This window comes from Acomys minous (genome assembly GCF_964271855.1).
Source record: "Acomys minous genome assembly, chromosome: 7".
Classification (NCBI taxonomy): domain Eukaryota; kingdom Metazoa; phylum Chordata; class Mammalia; order Rodentia; family Muridae; genus Acomys; species Acomys minous.
In genome coordinates this window covers 85,906,343-85,927,123 of record NC_140488.1, presented here as the reverse complement: position 1 = coordinate 85,927,123, position 20,781 = coordinate 85,906,343, and the positions used below count along the sequence as shown (strand labels likewise).

The following is a 20,781-nucleotide window of genomic DNA, read 5'->3' as shown; positions in this document are numbered from 1 at the left end:
GAATTGATCTATTAAGGTCTGTAAAAAATTGTGTAGATATTTTGAAAGGGATTGCAATGGATTTGTAGATTGCTTTAGGTAATATGGCCGATTTTATTATGTTGATTCCCCCAATCCATGAGCATGGAAGATACTTCCATCTTCTGATATCTTCAGGTAGCACTACTCTCAGCTTTCTAAGAAAGCTCAAGATTGATTTTCAAAGTGCATATATATGTGTGCACTCCCATAGGCAAATGAGGAGTGTTCCCTTTGCTCCATATCCTTACCAACATGTGCTGTCACTTGAGTTTTGATCTTAGCCATTCTTACATGTCTAAGATGTAATCTCAGACTAATTTTGATTTGCATTTCCCCAATGACTAATAATGTTGAGCATTTCTTTAACTGCTTAGTAAATTATAAGAAATAAATGGATAAATAAATAAAATTTCTAACAATAAATAAATAAACCTGATTTTAAAAAGTTCATTTGTAAAAGGAGATACAATACGTTCATTGACAGAACTGTAGAATTTTTTGTCTCCTAAGGAAAGAGACATTGACTTGATATTCATATTATACCTTTGATAACACATTCAAAAATAAGAATTAAGTGTGAATTATATCAAATGGCAAGACAACAGTGACTTTCTATGGAGAAGAAGGATAGATAAACTCTGAAGGACAACAATGTGTTCACAAAAGAAGCTGGGAAATTATTCCATTTAAGCGTGATTCTATTCATTACTAATGAACAGAAATGTACATACTTGGCTGTCTTTTTAAGAAAAATAGGTTAGGTGGGGAAGCACGATAGAAGGGATATGTTCAATATACATCAAATTTGAATGAAATTATGAAACAATAAATGAATATTATTTGGAAGACAAAATTATAATCTTCTATAAAAGGAAATAAAGGAATTTCTAGTTTTTGAGGTGCCATTTACTGAGAACCTGACCAGCTGGAGATGTTTTCTAAGTCCTTTGGGAATTATAAGAATAATTAAGTAATACAAGTTAATTGTTAGTTGATCAACTAATGGTCCTGTGAATTACTAGTCTATTTTTATCACAAGAAAATACACTCTAGGTTTAACAGATAGATATGATTCTATAGATAGATAAGGTAAAGTAGTTAGATAAGGGCTTCAAAACCCTCAGATCTACAGAATATGGCATTCAAAGATTTTTTTTATGGTTTTAAAGATTCTTTGACAATAAGACAGGTTAACTCCTGGCAACACTCAGTCTACCTCAAAGAAAATGGTGAGCTTAGTTTTCAATTGTTCTGAAAGTATTTTTATAAATATGTGCATCCTCCTATAAAATGAATCATTTAAATTTAAAAAAATGTTTATTTTATGTTAAATGTGTATGTTGAGGGGAGAAGGTTACATGCCACAGTGCTTCTTCAGAAGTCATAGGACTATACGAAGTTGTTTCTTTCCCTTCACCATGTAGGCTCTGAGAAAATTGAACTCAGATATGCAAGATTGCAAGCAGGTGCCTTTATTTGTTGAACCATCTTTCACATTTCATTTAGATTATTTTTTCTCTTATTACACTGACAATTCAACAGGTGTAAGAAATACACACAGAGGATGAAGTATAACTAGTAGAAATATAAATAGTAACTGTGTATTGCTATCCAGGACAAAAGACAAAGCTTATTAATCATATTTCATCCTTTGAAGAATTGTTATTCAGCATTACAACTTAAGGTGCTATAAAATATGCTTACTATTCTGTAGATATAAGCAATGACTAATTATATTATCAAATGCCTCCAATTTGAATTCATGAGTGATTGATATAGTAAGATAAACAACAAGCATAGTGAATAATTTAATCAGCAAATGATCCCATGAAAAGTGGTAAAGATGAAAGTTTCACTTAATTTTATGTCATTCTTATTTCTGAATTGTTAATGTAAGTTCTATTAATAGGTGGGTATTCAAATACTAGTTGCAATGATTTGAATATAGTATAGCTACACTTAAAGGTCTTTTAAGGATAATGAACCATGTGCTTAGGCTCCTGGGCAGCTATGAAATTTAACTTTGCATAGTTTAATATTTAAAAGTGCAATTCCCAATATGTCATATGAAATACTAATTATATTTAATGCTGCACATCATTGAGAATAAAAACTTTAAATGGTGCAAATTAATCATAGAATTGTGAAAATATTTTTAAATTATGAGACTTAAGGGTTGTTATGATCAAAATTTTAATCACCTCTACAAATTTCCTTCATAAAAACATATTTCTGAATAAAATATGCATTTAATTCAATTTCATACATCAAAAATTAAATGAACTCAAACTATTCCATTTGGTTTGATCGTTGTGTCCATGTTGTAAAACTAGCTACTCAAAGAAGCAACAAAAACAAACTGAGAATTTTAGGTGTCAGGTACTCTGTCAAAAGTATTAAATGTATTATGTCTTTTAATTCTTTCCACAAGATGGTTCTGTAGGTACAATTGTCCGCATTCTAAAAGTGGTGCATTTGAGGTATAAAGGGTTATTATGTCTTTTTATAGAACTTCAATCCTTCAGATTATTCATTCTTCACTCAACTTACCATTATCCTTTTTTTAATTGTTGCTGTTTTTGAATATTCTAGAATGCTACTAGAATTAATTTCATGCATATATCCACAGGCATTGTCCATAGGTAATGTACAAACAAGCATGTAAATAAGGCATGAAAATATATAACATTTAAAATAATTTTTAAAATTTGCAGAACAAAACAAATCATAACTATTGATAAGGATCAGGTGAAGAAAGAGCCCTTATTAACTGCAGGAAGGAATATAAAGAAATGAAGCCACAGTAAAAATCAATGGGGATTTTCTCCAGAAAATTAAAACTAGAACAATAATGTTTCTGTGTTATGCCAATCCTGGGTATATTCGAGGAATGTAGGTCAGTATCCTATAGAGGAATTTGCACATCTACCCTTATTGTAGTCTTTATTGATTTCTTTTATTGAAATTCAAGTCAGTAACTTAAAATATAATTTTCCCAAAAAGAAATATTCTGACAAAATCAATCCAATGATGCATTGATTTAGTACACACTGGGGAATTAGCAAAATTTTGAAATCTGTGTTTTAAGTGATTAAATAAGTATGTTCTTATAAAAGTAGAAAACATTGTATATTTTGTGTAAAAAGTACTACGTTTCATGGCACCTAAGTTTCTCAAATCTGAGCAAAGCCATTTCAGACAGAGCTTACGAGTGTTAGATTGTGCTGTAACAAACTGAATATATCATGTGTTCACAGGAAATTCGATGATAAAATTGTGTGATAAAACATGACTAAGTACTGCATAAGACATATGGGTTCATTCTGTGTTTAAATTTTTAAAAAATTTTTCTATAAGTACATCCAGAAATCCTTTCCTTTGTCTAAATATTTCTGAACACATTTAGTTTAAGAAGTCTGACTCCTGATGATGTCCTGCTATACTCATTATCTAGTCATCATCTAAGAGGCTTCCTATAGCAGCAGGTGGGAACAGATGCAATTCCACAATCAGACATTATGCTGTGATAGAGTCTCCATCAAATTCCTTGCCTCAGAGCACAGGGCACCCTGTAGAAGAGGAGGCAGAAAAGACAAGAGCTGGTGGGATGGAAAACACCAGGGGAACAAGGTCCTCTGAATCCAGAAAGCAAAGCAGATATGAGCTCACAAAGTCTAAAGCAGTAAGCACAGGGTCTACACCAGGTCTTCTGTGTATGTATTATTATAGCTATTAGCTTAGTACGTTTTTGGTACTCCTGATTATGTAAACAAATGGATCTCTGACTCTTGTGCCTGCTCTTAAAAATCTTTTCCTCCTGTTGGGTTACCTTGTTCAATTTTAATATGACAGGTTTTGATTCACCTTGTGTTTTATTTAGTTGTTTTGTTATTATCTCTTAGAATCCTGCTCTTTTCTAATGAGAGTCAAAAAGGCAGTGGATCTTGAGGGAAGTGGATGTAGGGAGGGAATGAGAGGATGTATAGTCAACACATTAGATTATATTTCTATGTATCTATGAAGTGACTTTGGAAATACAGATAAAATTGAGAAAAGTAATATTTTAAAAAATATTGTCTATGAATGTGAATATCATCTTATTTTTGGTTATTTTTAAATCTTTCTTGACAATTTAATAATTTTCCTAAGATGTATCCTAACAGATATTATGTCAATTTTATAGCTAAAGATTTTTGTTTTTGAAAATTAATGGGAATAGTAATGTATTTTTATTTCAATGTTTCCTTGATTACTACTAATGAATTTAAGAACAATTGAATTTAGTACAGTAACAATGTATTATGTTATTGCTATTGGTATTTGTTGGTCTCAGCAGGTGTGGCCCACTCTTCAATGTTTTTTAATTAACAATATCCTATGTAAGCAAAGACAACTTTATTTCTTTCTTCTTATGTATTATTTTTAATTTCCCTTTGTCTTATTACAATAGATAGGTATTCAAGTATAATCTTGAAACATTCTACTGAGTAAGTCATTCTTAATTTGTTCCTGATTTCCTACTAATGAAAACTTTGAACTTCTCAACAAAGTGTGAATTTTATTAATTATAATTTTTCTTGTAAGGGATCTGTGCAAATGTCAGGAAATCTTCTTTTATTCTTTTCTGGTAATTATCCCCAATAATCAGGGATAGAATATGTCAGACATTCTATCTGCATCTATTGATATGATTATTTGATTTTTTTCTTGTCTTTTCAAACTGAGTTATAATAATTGATTTTTCAATATAAAATCAGTCCTGAATATGTGAAACAATTCTACTCTGCCTCAGGATATAATGTTCTTCATATACTGTTAGTCTATGTTTTATTGTTTCTATTATAGTATTTTTGTTTCATTTCATAATCAAAGTAATATAGGATTATAAGGTGAGATGGAATATTTTCTGCATCTATCTTCTGAAAGAGATTACAGATACCTGTTTTCATTCCATTTTTAATCATTTCATAGATATGATGTCCTTGAAATAGTTGGCTCTGGTTTGGTGAACTTTCATTCTTTTCAAATTATGTTTTGAGCCCCTTAGTAAACTTTGAATTTTTGGAGAAATTTGAGATGCTATACTAGATTAGATATGTTGTAGCAAATTTGACTTTAATAATATAATGTAAAGGCACAGAGTGGAGGAAAACACTTGACAGACACAATTAAATATCTGTCATGGTGAGTCTCTTTCCCTGAGAAAACTCTTGTGCTGTTTTTCTCTCATTTTGCCAGAATGGGATAAGTGGGGGGATGGGAATCTCTATTGCCTTTTCCAATTTAGAATGATTACAGAGACTAGACCTAGATACTTCTTTTTCTCATCAAATAAGATAGGGTCTAATAGAATCCTTGGGAGCAAGACATTGGTAAAATCATTACATTTAATAGCAGATTTACTAAATAAAATTTACTTTGTATGTGCTAGTGTAGGCTGTTTTGCATAATTAAATAGTACATGTTCATTGTTAATTGATCAATTCATGGCCATGTCAATTACTAGTCTATTTTTATAACAAGAATATGCATCCTAAGTTTTACAGATAGATATATTTCTATACATAGATGGGGTAAAATAGTAAGATAAAGTCTTCAAAAACCTCAGAGACCTACAGAATAAGACATTTAAAGATATTTTTATTATGCTTAAGATTCTTTGCCAACAAGACAGGTTAACTCCTGGCTACTCCCACCCTACCTCACCGAAGATGATAAGCATCAAAAAACCTCCTTATGGAGTTGACTTCAAATGTGGTCAACAAGCCACTGGGGAAAATATGCTCATTTATACCACAGACAGAATTCTGCTTAAATATGGGCAAACTTGGATGCAGGCAAAGTCGACGGCCAAACTCTGCCAAGACAGGCTACGCAAGTCCACAGTAGTTCCTGCCTCACAAATATGTCTGTCAGTTATACTGGGCCTGAAGGCTAAAGAAGATACTCCAAAGTTATAGACAGTTTTGGGTGACTGTTGAGGCAGCAAAGTGTCTCTGTCATCTTCTCATTTGGAAAGCTGCTCACCTGCAATTCCTGTTTACTCAGGTAATTAATTTTTAATCCTGCTCTAGTCTCTGATGGGGTTGAACACCAGATAGTTTAATTTTACAATTCAGCTTAGTTGGTTAGGTGTTAAGATGTTTTTAGGTCTAGAAGATGTTTTAAGTTGATAGATATGAGATATAATAGATATTGATTTACATTCAAAATTTCAGATTCACCAAGGTAAGAAAGATGTTTTCTTCAAGACTGCCAAATACAAGCAGTCAAAACACTATGAATGTAACATAATTCCTGATTGTTTCGTGGCTCTTCTTGCTATAGGTAGTGTAGTGTATTTATGTATAATAAGATGAAAGTATATGTAATAAAAGAAAAATAATAATAATAAAGAAAGAATAAGATGTCTATGTATGTGTCAAAATCATTACCCCTCTTCCCATTGGAAATATAAGAGAAATTTTCTCTGTTATTGACTGTGAGTCCCTGGCAGAACTTTTAGTAGTAGAAGTAAAAAAAAAAGTGCCAGTCTTCTTGTAACTGTTAGCCTTATACTTTTTAACTCTCAAGCTTGTTCACATTGAGCTTCAAGTAATTCATCACTACACTTCTGATTTTGCCACCCTAGACATGGTTACCTTGGGTCTTTCAGCTCTTGTAAGTTGAGATTCTCTGCATCGGTTTGTCTCTCCAATTTGATAGACAGCTGTTTGCTGTAAGATCTCACTGTTCTGAGAGATCTAGAAGTGTTTTGAAATTTCAATTTGTTCACCTATTTATCTTATAAAACACAATGCCAGCTTCTAAGTCCCTTGCACATCAAATGAAAGACCATAAGTTTGCCTAACGGGAGTTTAAATACTTCCTAGAGCAAAGCATCCACTCACTTGGAAAGATAACAAACTATTAGTTGTGGTCCATAAATGATTTTTAGAACTTCAGAAATGATGTTGGACAGATCAGACTGGCCTTAAATTCATTATACTGTGCATTCTCCTGTGTCTATCTTCCAAGTGCTGATATTGCAGGTGTGCAGAACCATGCCTGCCTTTACAAATGATATTAACAAAAATGATTATTGACTTTGTAATCCAGAAGAATATAGAATAAAAATGTAGATATAATATTTGTTGATTATTTACATCATGGACAGAAAGGCTTGGTATCAGTCAACACTATGAAGGTAGGAATGTGAAGATATGCCCCTTTATATCTGCAAAACATGAATATTCAAATACTACCATGTTTACTGCTACTTTATCAATGATTGGCATTAGATGGAATCATTTTCACAATGGCCATGACAAAACAGATATACTGCAGTTTATGGCAGCTTGGATAGATTCTGACAGAGATCATTACATTAATTTTAATAAGCCAGATATAGAAAGAAAAGTATCAAATACACTTTCTCATATGAGGAATCTGAGAAAGTAGAATCTTGATGTATTTGCAACCCATCACCCAAACACAAATACACTTGTATTTGATATATTATTCCAGTTTATATATGCTAGTGTTCAATTGCTTTAATGATACAGTAATTTACTGTGCTATGTATTTTGATTACTGACTACATCCTTCAGAAGTTTTTTGAGAAGGAGAAAGGTGTAGACATATTTTATTTATATAAATAAATGGCTAGAGAAATGAATTTTCCTTGTAGGTTATATATTTTTGCATTTTGGTCAATGTAATATCAGCAATACATTTTTTACTGTAGGTACACTCTGGCCTGAACACATATTGGTTAGAAATATATCTCTGTGCTTTTCCTGTTTTGTAACCAGTTGAAAAACATTTGAACATCCCCGTATTTCTTGTCCTTTCTCTCTATTAAATGGGAATATTAATTACACATGCCCCAGAAGTTTATTGGAATGTTGTGTACTATGATGGTTATGAGGCAATTTAAAGACAGCTGGTTTTCAGTAAGAAATCAATAAATGTTAACTATTACTACCATTACTGCCTCACTGCTTCAATACTGAGACATAGATAAGAGAAATGATTTTAACTCTTCAGAGTTTATGCAGAATAAATATAAGATCCAGTATGCTACATACTAAATAATAGAAACATAATGCAACAAAAATTTTAGATTTATATTAAAATCTGAATAAGAAAACATATATGAGCTTCTTTTGCTGTAGAAAACATATAGGACCATCTATTGTTTAGAGGAAACCTTTCAAATACATCAACAAATATTTATCTTGATCATGAAATCACTTTCAATATCTTATTGAAGGTCTGAGATACAGAGAAAATACAACCTTGAATATATTGCTTTGGGACTTTTAAAAGTCACCGGGAAAAATATGGTTAAGTGAACAACATTTAATAGATATGGAAACTTCATCAACTCTTTGGTTTTATAAATGGTGCTAGTGTATCGAGTCTCTTCTTGGTAACTTGCTATCCTTCCTCTGAGTGCCACCAGGCCTCCCCATCCAGGGGACATGGTCAGAAAAGGGGGCACCAGAGTACATGTGAGAGTCAGACCTCATTCTCCACTCAATGGTGGAGAATATCCTATTCATTGGCTAGGTCTTGGTAGGGGTTCGAAGTTTACTGCCTATATTCTCCTTGGCTGGTGCCATAGTTTGTTTGAGGAGGACCCCAGGACTCAGATCCACCTGTCATAAAGTTCTTTTTGTAGGTTTCCAGGACCCTCTGGATCCTTCTATTTCAGGGGGAGGAGGTCTCCCTCAATCACAGATATAGGAGAGGGAAGAAGGGGGGAAGCGGGAGGGAGAGAGGAATAGGAGGATACAAGGGAAGGGCTAACAATTGAGATGTAATATGAATAAATTAAAAAATTTTTAAAGAAAAAAATAAATGGTGCTAGTGTCTTTTGAAATCCAAAGATAAAAGCCAACTACCATCATTTGGTTATGCTTCAAAATGCATCGTTAAAGCCATATTGTCTGCATATGTATATACATGTTAAAGAAGAACCAATACTTTATCATATCATACTGTATCTATGTTTGGACTTTTACATTACAAATTTCTACTGTTATTGATAATGAAATACTCATTCTTAATGAATATGTTATCAGTTCTTCTTTTATTGTCTATACTTCCAGTACATTTGACAAAAGAAAAACATTACAATAGTCCAATCTTATGCTTTATTTTAATGATATGCAAAATATTTCTCCATACAGATAATATCAGAAATTTTAAAAACACAGATTTATAATAGTTTTCATTAGTCTACGTGGTCTTGATTACAGACATGGTTCTTATACAACTCACTCTTCCTTTTAAAATTACAAAATAGATTATGTCGTCATTCTCCATATTTTTGGAACCAACAAATACATATTGTGTGTATTGGCATATCAAGTAGAACATGATGGATATGCAAATTTTCATAAGAATATATCTCCTCAACAGAAGAGATATCCTTGACACAGAGTATCTCTTCCTAATTCCTCTTCTCTTCACATTTCTGTACCATTTTATACTGAGGAGTGTCTTGTTCTGTTTGAAATATTCTTTGACACTGGCCCTAAATCATCTCCTAATTTGATAGTTGCTTGAGATGACATATATGAAAGACTATCTTATCACAGGAAGATGTTATTGCACAAAAGAAAATCCCCATTGACTGATGCATTATACATTTTAAGATAATTTTAGAAACACTTAGAATTTAGTACTTGAAGAAATTTTACATGACATTTTAGTAAAAATAATTTTTTAAGGCAAGATGTACAGCACCAACTATAAGAAAATGCTTTAAAATTTGACTGCAGTTTAGAAAACGGACGTGTAGTCATCAAAATATGCTATTAACAAAACGAAAGTGCAACACACCCTGGATTCTTGAACGTATTTCCTTTTAATAATTTTCTCTTATTTTCTCCCTGCATTAACCCCATTTACTCTTCCTAAGGTTTTTTTTTTCAGAAATAGGGAGGCCTCCCAAGAATATCAACCAGCCCTGGCATATCAAGGGGCAGTAGACTAGGCACATCCTCTTCTACTTAGCAGCCCACTTAGGGGGAAAGGGCTCAGGCATATTTCAAATGACCCAAAAGTCTCACTTCTACCATTGCCTACAAATATATTCTTGTTCACACATAACAAAAGGAAAACAAGAGCATTCAAGGGGAAATTATTAGTTGGAATAAAACTATATTTTTGTTAGTGAAAAAGTAATCATTTTAGTGAAAAATCCTATTAAGAAGTCAAGAAGTAAAACATACTACTTAGAAGTATCATAATATACTAAAAATGTATCAGAACAATGGAACCATAACAGCACTCACAGTCTGCAGGTACCTCAAAGATTATGTTGGATTTTAAATTAACCAGAAACATTATACTATAACCGTTATAAAGACTTAATAAAAAATGTAAGATTGGATTGTTTAAGGATCCACGTGCATATACTAAAGAAATGTTTAAAAGAAAGTAATTAGAAACATAAAATCCAAAAGCACAATTATCATTTCAAAAAGAGGAAGGGTTAGCACTTAGTAGAAATACACGGGGGCTCAAAATATCTTAGCTATTGTGTAAGCTAGGGTGTGTTAATATAGCCACTTATTTCAGTTTTCTTTATATAATATAGGATGCTTTTTTTGCAATATTATGCAAGAAAATGTTGAGGATAAGTATTTTATTCTCTCCTCTCCATTCCTCTCTTTTCCTCTCCCTCTTCTTTCCAATCTTCCTCCTCCTTCTCCTCCTCTTCCTCCTCCTCCTCTTCCTCCTCCTCCTCTTCCTCCTCCTCCTCTTCCTCCTCCTCCTTCTCCATTTTCTTCTCTCTCTCTGTGTCTCAGATGTTATCATGCAAGATCTGAGGATGCAAATGCTTCATTTCTCAAAAAAGATCTATATAGAATACATACACATAGGACATACACTCAAAATAGTAATAAGATTATCTATGGTATTCCAGAAAGTTATAATTCTTTATAAATAAGATAAAATTAAGTACAATGAAATTCTCATTACTAAATAAAAACTATATCAAATGACTTTGCTAGAATCCTGGAAAAAGAAAACAGAAGAATGTATAGTATTATTAGCAATGGAAGGAACTTAAGATTTTGGCAAAGAACACAATGTTTCACAGAAACTACACAATAATATCCCATGTGTGCACTGCATTTCATGGCACTTAAAAATGGAACTGTTAAATCGCTCTCAGGAAAAAAACTCATTTTGAAGTATGTGAAGCTCCAAGTCGGCTCAGAGTTACAATTTTAGCAATATTAAATCAAGGCCAAGTTGATTTGGCACCTTTGAAAGAACAGGCACTAGAAAAATGTCTCAAAACAACCTTACAATACCTAAACCTAATCCCAGTCTTTGCAGCATTTTAGTGGAATGCTCTCTAAGGACCTGCTGCATAAAAACCAGCTTATCAATGTTTAACAGACTTCAGTACAATGTTGAATATAGGATTACAAATAAATAGAATCACATGAGGTAAAATCATTAAGTTCCAGACCATTGGCAGCTAATTGAGGAGAAGGGGAATGGGAGGAGATAACTTCTATATTTAGAACAACAAAAGTAAAAAATAAAAATAAAAACTCTTTACAAAGCAGAACATACTCATAAGATTCATGTCACATTATTCTCTAACCTCATTTTAGAAAGGAACTCAAGGAAGTGGTTCGCTGATATAAAGGAGCACATAGAAATAGTTGATCATTACACAAAGAAAGGCATCAGTATTAAGTACTTTTTAGTTGTTGTTTTTCAGGCTTAAATTTAAATGTAAAGAATTTTACCAAGGGCTTCTTTAAACAAAAGACTAGCTGATACAACTGAAGTGAATAATGTATAATATGAATGCCTTGAGGCTTAGGAAGTTGTTTAAAGAAATTCTTTTAAAAACAGAGTATTCCTTTAATAGTTGCAAAAAACTGTAAAAGGATGAAAGGCAAAAATATTCCAGTAAAATTTCGCTTTATAGTCACTTTCACTCTAATCTAATATTGGAAATTATTTTTCCTTGTCATCAAAGCAAACCAAATTATTGTTCTTTCAAAGCCAATATTTTAAATGCCATTAACTTTCTCACTTAAAATGACATTGAAGGAAACTTTTTAACATTGAAAGGTAAATTTAAAAAAACAGTGAATTATTTTTTAACATATTTCATTAATTACTCGTACTACATCTCAATTGTTATTCCATCCCTTGTACCCTCCCATTCCTCCCTTGCTCCCAGTTTTTCCTTATTCCTCTCCCCCTTATGATTGTTTTATATATATACTCTTGTTGTGAAATTAATGAGTATAAACTGGCACTTTGGATTCAAACTACACATGTCCTAAAACCTCAGGAATAGCAATGTACAAGATAAAGCACCATTCTTCCTTTTACACATGTCAAAACATTGCCTGGTTTGAAAAAGATGCATGAAAATTAAAATTGAAAAAACATATTTTTATCAAATGTTCAAGTGTCCTAACATAATTGAGTACTACTGAAAACAGTTTATAGGAAATGTTTATAGAAAAATTAAGTAAAACTAGCAAATTTTCACTTAATGTTTCACTTTATGTCTATGAAAAAATTATCCATGTGCCAGGTGTTGTGTCAGTCATCTCCTGAGATCGTCCTCAAATTCTATTATATTAGTGAACATTATAGTTTTATTTTTAAAAACTAAGAATTTTATGAAAATGAAGTATTTGTTATCTCCTCAATGGCCCTTAACAGTTACCTCAATTTTTAAAAAGATTGAATTTATTACTTCTTTACTCCAATGTCAAGACATCTGTGTATCATTGCATTCTCTCTTTTTGTTTCTGATTTCATTTATTTTTATTTTTTATTTTTTGCATTTGTGCTTGTGTGTGGGTATGTGTGTGAGTGTGCTTGTAAGTTTCAAATCCACTGGAGCTGAGGTTACAGGTGCTTGTGAGCCACTAGACATAGATGCTAGGAACTTAGCCCAGGTCTTCTGAAAGAGCATTATAAACTATTAATGGCTAAGGCATCTATTCAGCACTGCCAGCCATTTCTTAATTTCAACTAATACAAATTTATTACTTGTTACAAAAACGTTCAATTAAATGGACTCACTTTATGCATATTTCAACTTACATATTTTATTTTGTGTTGCTGAGAAATACCATTTAATGATTAAGCCATGGTCCTTAAAAAGAAGATAAAACATACTACCTTAAAAAATGATAGTAGCTAGCCAAGCTCAATATGTGCATGCCTGACAGAGACTATAAAGAATGTATCAAGTAGAATTCCACTTATAAATAGTATAAAAGTAAGAAAATTTAGGCTGTCAAAAATCTGAACAGTTATTACATTAGGAAAACAATACATAAGCTCATAGAAAATGTCCTTACTTGAGGTATGTGGTAGTTTTACAGGTGTGTTCCATTTGTAAAGAATAGGATAAAGGCTACTTATGATACATATTTTTAGAACCATCTCCATGGTCTAACTCTTTAATCATTGACTATTGGGTGATGCTGAATGTATCCCCATAGAAAAAGTCTCTGTGAAGGATACAAGTATTAAATCAAAGACAACACTTTCAGCATTACCCTTCTATAACAAACTTATTATTAATATGCATATAAGGAACCATGTAAGATACCAAAATATGTCTTTACAAACACTAATATTGTTTCAAATACATTTCTCTTTCTGTGATTCTTTAAGAAAAAGACATTTTGTAATGATTCTTATTTTTTTAAAGTGGGCAAAGATTCAACTTAGCTTCTGCTGTTCTTTTTAAGGCACTTACTGCTAAATTCTATTGAAACTTCTTGGATGAAAGTGTTTTATTTTTTCCCAACTGATAACTATAAATTGAATTGAAATTTCCCAATATGGCAGAAAAAATCTCTCAAATGCAAAATGTTTTCAATACAGATATCACAAGGAACATATGCCAAATCAAACAGCATCATAAAAGCCTGAATTCAGTAAGAACATTCCAATTTGAAAAGTTTATTTTTAAAAATGTTCTTGAGCCAAATGTAAGTTTGCATACATTATCTGCTTTCAGCAATAAAGAAAAAAGGTTTTGTCATTCCAGTGAGTGATATTTTAGAGCCAACAGAGTGAAAAAATAATTTCTGATACAACCATTTGCAATGATTGTAGCTTCATGGCAAACATTTTGTATCATTAAAAAGATCACCTTGGGATGAAAGAGAAAATATCAACTCAAATAAGATGTAGTATATTACACTTAAAGTTTAATTTAAATAGCTAAGATATCATGAACATTTAATAGTTTTCCAAGATTAGTATAGTAATCTGTATTCGTCTTTGACCTTGACCTACAGTGTAGAGTTATTGCTATATTATGATGTATCTTAACCTTCAGGGACCAAGAGAAAATAAAGAATTATAAAACAGTGCTAAATATGCCTAAAACAAAAATTTCAATATAAGATATTATAAGAGAACCAAAATTATACAGAATATATACATTAGACACTAATGTTAATAGGATATTATTACTTACATACAATTTTGATAGATTAAGTATATTTGAAATTGGAAAAATCATAAATAGAAATGATTATCTCTTCTCTTCCTAGATTATCCTCAAATGTTTGCTGTAGTATGAGGCAATAGAACAGATTATATAAACAAGGAATATACCCATATATAGAAGAAAATATATTTATGCCTAGTATCCTTAGTTTTTGCAACATCAAACTAGATATTTCACAATACCTCATTGAAATAAGCAATGTGATTTTGGTTATGTTCTTTTATTTCAAGTCAAAAATAGTTTATCTTACCATTGGCTAGATCTGGGTAGGGGTTTAAAGTTTACTGACTGTATTGTCCTTGGCTGGTGCCTTAGTTTGAGCGGGACCCCTGGGCCCAAATCTGCCTATCATAATGTTCTACTTGTAGCTTTCTAGAACCCTCTGGATCCTTCTACTTTGCTATTCTCCCATGCTTCTCTCATCCAGAGTCTCAATGGGATGTCCTCCCGACCATGTCCCCTGGAGGGGGAGACCTGGTGGAACTCAGAAGAAGGACAGCAGGCTACCAAGAAGAGACTTGATACCCTATGAACATATACAGGGGGAGGAAATCCCCCTCAGGAACAGTCATAGGGGAGGGGAATAAGGGGAAAATGGGAGGGAGGGAGGAATGGGAGGATACAAGGGATGGGATAACCATTGAGATGTAACAAGAATAAATTAATAAAAAAAACAAAAAAGTTCATCTTTTTCCTATTTCCATTTGTCTACAAATTTGCCCTAAGACATTTTAGATAAAATTATTTTTTTTATTAAAATTCTACTGTGTCTTGTGCTAATGGATGAAATCTCAAAAGAAATAAAAAAATTTTATCTTTACATAAAAACCTTTTTATAACATTGTATAATTGTATGTTGGTGAATGGTGATAAAAAGGAAAGTAGGTTTCACTATTAATTACAGGTCAAGAGTTACAAATTTCTAGAGATGTCCTAGTAGTTACATAGAATAGTTTTCACACTGTTTATATACTCTCAAAAAGGAACATATGAACTTTTAATTTTCTTCATAATTTCTATGCTTATCAAAAGACCCAGCACATATAGCTTCATTAGAAATGTGTACTGACTGAATTGGCAAATTAATTAGGTAACACATGAATTACAATAGAAATAAGAAAAGAATGACAACCTTGTGCTAGTTCTTATCAGGTTAAATTTGTGGAAGCATAATATTCTTATATTGAAGAGTACTAAATACATTCTAGAACAAGGATCTATTTCAAAATAAAAAAAGAGAACTTTTATAATGATAGAAAAGAATGAAGGAGAGAATTTAGTGTGTTGAGAATAAGAATAAGAATAAGAATAAGAATAAGAATAAGAATAAGAATGATATCATTCTTGTAACATACCACCCATTGATTGCTTTTCGGAATTAAAAGTTGTCAGATTTCTTAGCCAGCAGTGGGAAACATCTAGAAGCACTATAAATGAGCGAGTTTAAAAGGATTTGGCTAGAGTCAAAAAAAGCAAGATAAGAATATCTTGAGATTACAGATCTATGACAAGATCCTGTTGCGTTTGACTGAGATGAACATGAAGGTGACTGGATTGCCCCCAGAAGTGTCACAGAAAGGATTTTTAAAATATGGCAACAAAATCATTAAGGTTAAAAGCTAGATGTTTCTACCATTGCATAGAAGGAGGAGGAGGAGGAGGAGGAGGAGGAGGAGGAGGAGGAGGAGGAGGAGGAGGAGAAGGAGAAGGAGAAGGAGAAGAAGAAGGTTCGTATTTATCCACTGCACATTTTAATTTCTGTCAACTTCTGTGATTATCTGTAGCAGCAGAGACACCTCTGAGGATTTGCTAAGAGCCTTTTTCGGAGTCTGTTCTATGGACATTTTTTCCTGTCACTATGGTAATGTTGCCAAAATAAATTATCTGTGAAAAGTTTCAGTTCTGACATCAAACAGTTTAGGAGGAAAATATTAGAGAAAAGAGATCATCATATTTAGATAAATGTGATTTTCATTGAATTTTAAAATGCTTGGCATATTCCATTTAAAGCTTTTGCACAACAAGAACTGTGCTCAGGATTATGGATTGGTTACCCAAAAAGCACTCAATGACTCCTATCCTATTTTCTTTCCTTAATAGGATGTGGAAACGCTAATATATTTACCTCCTTAAAATTATTTGCTTCTAGAACTAGTAGCTACGTATTCATGCTTTTACCAAGAGGATAAAAGCAGAAGTGTTCTTAGTAAGAATAAGGAAGATACTTATCATGAACCAACTCAACCAGCTCATGATGTCATAATCAAGGTATTTTTCTGTGAGAGTGCGTCTCCTAGTAATACCAGAAGTGATATTCATAAAATATTACCAAAGTGACTGCCCTAAAATAAACTAAACATAAATGACACCAGCAAATATGCCAAAGTTGACAGGCTAAAGCCTATGAGACCTCAACACTACACAAAGAACTATAAGCTACGGAGGAAAACTGGAAGCGGGAAATGTGTTCCTGAGAAGAGCACAAGAATTGGTTGTTCAGTTCCAAGATGTCAGCACTGAAAACATACATAAAAGTAACATTATATGGACTCAAAAGATTATGTACGTATACAAATACATATATGCATTCAAAATCAAAGAGAAGATGCCATAATTTTAAAGGAGAACAGGGAAGTTTATATTGGAGAGATCAGGAAAAAGAAAGGAAGTGGAGAAATATAATTATATTAAAATCTTTATTGATAAATAATTAAGCAGATGGTGAAATGAAATATAATTTATTTCAGTTTTTTGCTTCTCTAATATGTTTGTTTGTGATCCTATCCTATCCTTTATGATATTGAAAAAGAAATATAAGCCTTTCATTATATACATTTTATAAATTTTGACTTGTTAATGTATATTTTTATCAATACAACCCAGGTATCAAATTATGAATTATCCACTATGAGATGAGATATAATGTGGGGTTTACAAACTGGAATCCTAAGATGGGATTGACTTGCTTAAAATCCCAGCTCCAATAAAACTTGGCTTCAGTTTCCATATAAAAAATAATCATTGTAATTTTGCTTTCTGGTAATAATGCAAGCACTAAAAATACTGCAATAAAGACTTTTGCACATGATTTGCCAAATAATAAAAGTTCCATAATCATTAGAGTAATCATTATAAATAGTCAAACATTTTCCCCATGAAAACAAAAATATTATGACTTAGAAACTATAGCCTTTAAAGTAATGAAGTCTAGGTTTTACCTGAAATTGTAGTTGGCATATAAATGATAAATCATAATATTTGTGTTGTTTATCATATGGTAAAATGTAGGGACATTACAAGAAAGAGGAAAAAAACTAAAAATTCTTTCACAATTTTCTCTATGCAAATCAAATAACTAATGCCGTTTTGTAAGCTCTATGGAAAATATGATCTTTCACAATTCCTCCTAAGTGTTAAAGTATGACTCAAGCTTCAATATACTCAGGATCCTGCTTTATTAGTTTTTGATTTAGGGCTAAGTGTATGTATGTATGTATATATATATATGTATGTATATGTATATATATATATATATTTGTCAATAGCAAACTCAAAATTGAATTAAAAAACTGAAGAATTTGAATAATAATTATTAAAACGTGATGAATTTACATCAAAGGTGAAAAAGGTAACCATAGGGAATGTGCTTTTAAATAATACAGAAAGAAATAATCATAGAACAAAACCTTGAGGAAAATGCAAAAAGGGAAAGGCAAGAAGTTAAGACAGGGGGTGTTAAAACATGTAGTATGAATGTACAAGCAGATGCATGAAGAAATACTACAGATTATATTTCTTTCTTATATGTATATTTATATTATTACACATAAATAAAATAAACTACCTACAGTAGGAAGAACCATGAAAAAATTAGGAATTATGTAAAATAAACTACCTACAGCAGGAAGAACCATGAAAAAATTAGGAATTATATAAATGTTACATTCATAGTGTTTGGCTATTTATATTTAGCAGCCTTGAAAAAAAAATCCTTCTTATCTTGGTGAGTCTAAAATTCTGAATGTAAATCAATATCTATCATATCACATCACTATCAAGTTAAAACATTTATCTATACCTAAAAACATTTTAACTCTTAAAAACTAAGCTTATTTGTAAAACTAATATATCTGGTTTTCAACCCCATCAGAGACTTGAGAAGGAATAAAATTAATTACCTGAGTAAACAGGAAGTGAAGGTTGGCAGCTTCCAAAATGAAGGAAAAAATGATAGAGACAGTTTCCTGCCTGAACAGTCACCCAAAACTCTCTGTAACATTGGTAGTTTGGGTAGCCAACCAATTGATTAGTGATTTTCAGCAATGAAAGCATTAATCAGAGGCACCTACAGTTGCAAAAACTACCATAAAATGACTGGTAAAGTGGATTAACAAATTACCAAGAAAGATAAAATCAGTATGTCCTTTAAATTTATGGGAAAGGAAGTGATAAATAAGCCTATAAGAGGAGAGAAATAAATTACTACAAAGCTGAGCCTGAGATTTCTGTAAGTTCAAGGCCAACCTCTTCTGCATTGCAGGCTCCATGTCCCCAGATCTACATAGTGTGATCATATCTCAAAAGAAATCATAATCATCATCATCATCATCATTGTCATCATCATCCATACATACACTGCATGAAAAATCACCAAATGCCTTGTTTTTTTAAATGAGTGATTCTCATTTGGGAAAGCAAACTGCTATTACACAAAAAACTAAGAGACTTATAAACAATAGAGTTTAAAATACACATATGTGAAATTCCCAATTAATGAGAAGAAAATGGCTTCTTTAACATCAAGGTTACAGTCCTGGCAACACCCAGCCTACCTCAAAGAAGATGATGATCATCAAAGAACCTCTTTATGGAGATGGCTTCAAATGTTGCATACAAGCCACTGGGCAAAATGTCCTCATTTCTACCACAGACAGAATTCTGCTTTAAAAAAGGGCAAGCAGCTTGGATGCAGGCAGAGTAGATGGCCAAACTCTGCCAGGACAGGGTAAGTAAGTCCTCAGTAGTTCCTGCCTCACAAATATTTCTGTCAGATATATTGGGCCAGAAGGCTGAAGATGATGCTCCAACATTAGAATGTTGGGTGACTATTCAGGCAGTAAACTGTCTCAGTCATCTTTTTATTTCGAAAGCTGCTAATGTGTACTTTCTGTTTCCTCAGGTAATTAATTTTATTCCTTCTCAAGTCTCTGATGGGGTTGAAGATAAGATAGTTCAGTTTCACAATTAAGCTTAATTATTTAGGGGTTAAGATGTTTTTAGGTCTAGATAGATGTTTTTAAATTGATAGAGATGAAATATGATAGATATTGGTTTACATTCAGTATTTCAGATGTGCCATAATAGAAAAGATGTTTTCTTCAAGGCTGCCAAATACAAATAGCCAAAACATGATGAATGTAATTGTTTCATGGTTCTTCTTGCTGTTGGTAGTTTATTGTATATATGTGTAATAATTTAAATGAATCTAAAAAGTCAAAGGTTCAAATGAATAGAATTCTGATCCAAATTAAAAATCAACGCAGATGGAAATGTGTATGTAAGGATGTATAGAAATTTTTGTAGTGGTATTTTTGTTGTTGTTTTGTTTTCCTTATAATTATATTTATAGCTTCATATATATATGCACACACACATATATATAGTATATATATGTTTCTTTTATTAAGACAAAACAATGTATAAATGTTTTAAAATTAAAATATCTAAAAGAGAGAAGAAACCACTCATTAACAACTCAGTAAAATAATGATTTGAAATAAATCCTCAGTGAATTTCAGAAATCAATGTATAAGCTAATCATTTCTTAAAACTCATTTCATCATATTTTAGTAACAAACATATATAAATTAGGTGAACATACATGGAATTCAAGTATTTCTCTAGAGATGAAATCTCAATTGGTTTTCATGAGGTCCCCAAAAGTAGTATATGTGTAATCATGACATAATAGTTAAAAATTCAAAAGTATTTAAACTAAAATATAAGTACTTGGAATTTTTGATAGATGGTAGAGAAATAATGGAGCAAATCAGGTAGAAGGTGAAGAAAACCAATATTATTGGGTTCTTATATCATCATAATCTAGTTTATATATATTTGAAAACATTCTTCCACTGAGTTTCTAGGAAGGGCTCACATAGACTTCAGTTAGCTGTCCTGCATTCTGATGTCTTGGTAGAAAGGAATTACAGTCCATTCCTTCTTGGCACAAAACAGAGTTGTAGTAT

At 31.9% G+C, this 20,781-nt stretch overlaps 1 protein-coding gene across 4 annotated transcripts in view; it reads right to left on the bottom strand.

Moving 5' to 3' along the window:
- IL1RAPL1 (interleukin 1 receptor accessory protein like 1) overlaps nt 1–20,781 on the bottom strand; it is a 1,340,631-nt gene that overhangs the window by 840,368 nt on the left and 479,482 nt on the right. The gene's annotated exons all lie outside the window — the stretch shown is intronic.